The sequence below is a fragment of the Poromitra crassiceps genome, assembly GCF_964638095.1.
Source record: "Poromitra crassiceps genome assembly, chromosome: 15".
Lineage (NCBI taxonomy): Eukaryota > Metazoa > Chordata > Actinopteri > Beryciformes > Melamphaidae > Poromitra > Poromitra crassiceps.
In genome coordinates, this window is record NC_139634.1 from 550001 (window position 1) to 552500 (window position 2500).

The 2500-nt window shown below is 46.4% G+C and overlaps 1 protein-coding gene across 1 annotated transcript in view; it reads left to right on the forward strand.

Annotated features, from left to right (window-relative positions):
- The window catches only part of LOC310790796 (F-BAR and double SH3 domains protein 1-like), a gene marked incomplete at its 5' end in the record, with an annotated part of 45620 nt that overhangs the window by 29598 nt on the left and 13522 nt on the right, over positions 1–2500 (forward strand). The gene's annotated exons all lie outside the window — the stretch shown is intronic.

Here is a 2500-nt window from a genome sequence, read left to right on the forward strand (position 1 = left end):
TGAGGTGTCCATATGCCTGTAAGAGACATGAGGTGTCCATATGCCCGTAAGAGACATGAGGTGTCCATATGCCTGTAAGAGACATGAGGTGTCCATATGCCCGTAAGAGACATGAGGTGTCCATATGCCCGTAAGAGACATGAGGTGTCCATATGCCCGTAAGAGACATGAGGTGTCCATATGCCCATAAGAGACATGTCCATATGCCCGTAAGAGACATGAGGTGTCCATATGCCCGTAAGAGACATGAGGTGTCCATATGCCCGTAAGAGACATGGCCATATGCCCGTAAGAGACATGAGGTGTCCATATGCCCGTAAGAGACATGAGGTGTCTATATGCCCGTAAGAGACATGAGTAAGAGACATGAGGTGTCTATATGCCCATAAGAGACATGAGGTGTCCATATGCCCATAAGAGACATGAGGTGTCCATATGCCCATAAGAGACATGAGGTGTCCATATGCCCATAAGAGACATGAGGTGTCCATATGCCCATAAGAGACATGAGGTGCCCATATGCCCGTAAGAGACATGAGGTGTCCATATGCCCGTAAGAGACATGAGGTGTCCATATGCCCGTAACAGACATGAGGTGTCGCCCGGGTTCTCACACAGGGGGTCCACGAGAAACCAGCCGGGCGAGTCACGCGTTGCCCCCAACCTCAACGAGGTCGGCTAGAAGTGGGTCCCAAATAACCGAAAATGTATTAAGTGAATTGGTCCTAAGGAACCTAAGTCTCTCCATCCGTATAACAGAGGTCATATCCGTCAGCCACAATTGAAAAGAGGGTGAAGTGGGGGACTTCCATTGCTTCAGGATGAGTTTCTTGTCAACAGTTGTTCCCTGTGTCAGAGACTGCTGCACAGCTGTGGGGAAGTTCAGAGAAGACAACGAGCAGCCGAACATGGCGAGTTCTGCCTCCGGCTGAAGGGTTGTTTGTAGGCCTTAGAATACCAATCAAATATTCTGGCCCAGAATCCCGTTAGTGAAGGGCAGAACCAAACGGCATGAGATAGGATTTGCACTTTTTAAGTATTTTTATAATGTTATACTTGAGTACTTTTAAATGGACAGAGAAAATTAATACATTTTGGAATTAGACAGCTTTAGGGTTAGTGGGGTTTAGGAAGTCAAATTGTAATGATCCCAATCATCAGATTGGTTCAGAAATCTCCGTTTCATTTGACACTGCTGATAGCCATAGCATTGGCAATGGGGCACGGTGGCTCAGTGGTAGAGCTGTCGCCTCACAGTCAGAAGGTCTTGAGTTCGATTCTCGCCTGGGACACTGTGGGCGCTGTGGTTGTGTGTTCCCCCCCATATCTTCAGTGCCTACTGCCCAGGTGGGTTATCTCGTCGTAAGGGCCCTTCTCTCTGTGTGGAGTTTGCATGTTCTCCCCGTGCTCCCCCAGGGGGTTCCTCCGTATATAACCCCCCCACTAAAAACATGCAGAAGATCAGATCGTCATCGTCATCCGACCAGTGACGACAACATCCGAAGTTGGTCCCCGGGCGCTGTACGAGAAAGCGACCACTGCTCCTGGCCTGCCCCCCGGAGGAAAGGACATGCCTGGATGGGTTAAATGCAGAGAACACTTTTCACCGGCCACCGTCAGCATGAGTGTGTTGTGGCCGCATGCATGTATTATGGTGTTCGTGTGACAATAAAAGACGGGCTTGTCCGTTACGAGAGATTAGCTAAATGGATGTACTATGTGATTGTGATATCGCTGCTGTTAGCAGCTCTAGCTCCTCTGGCAAAGGAGAGAATCACAAAACTGAGCATCCCTGGCTCCATCTGAACGAGCTGAGCTGTTCAGTATGAAAGACAAGACAGACAATTACAGCTTAGCTAACACTGCTAACGTGGTGGATGTGTGAAATGCAATTATTAAGGTAAATAATTAATGTACTGTATATATACTTTTTTAAAGTAACGCAAATGTACTTCTACTTGACTACTTTTAAATAGGCTGCTCTTTTTTACTATTACTTGAGTAATTTCCTGGACTAGTACTTTTACTTGTACTTGCCTTACTTTGCACTAAAGTAACAATACTTGTAACAATAACAATACAGTACTCTTTCCACCTCTATAACCCATACTGTGATTATTTATGGTGAACTGATATTTGTTCTCCTGATATCTTGAGCGTTTTTGAAAAATCACATTCGTTTTCTTCATATTTACAGCCAGGGCCCAGTTCTGACAGTAGTTCTACTACTTGCTGTAGTCCTTGTTCAATAGGAGATAGTAGGACAGTGTCGAGACTTGACCTCTGACCTCTCTATCCAAGAGGAAAAGGCCAGGAGCAGCAGATTGATCCAACTGAACAGAAAAGTTAATTTATATACTCACTCTCTCTGTGTGTGTGTGTGTGTGTGTGTGTGTGTGTGTGTGTGTGTGTGTGTGTGTGTGTGCGGGCGTGTGTGTGTGTGTGTGTGTGTGTGTCTCTCTCTCTCTCTCTCTGTCTCTCTCTCTCTCTGTACCTGTCT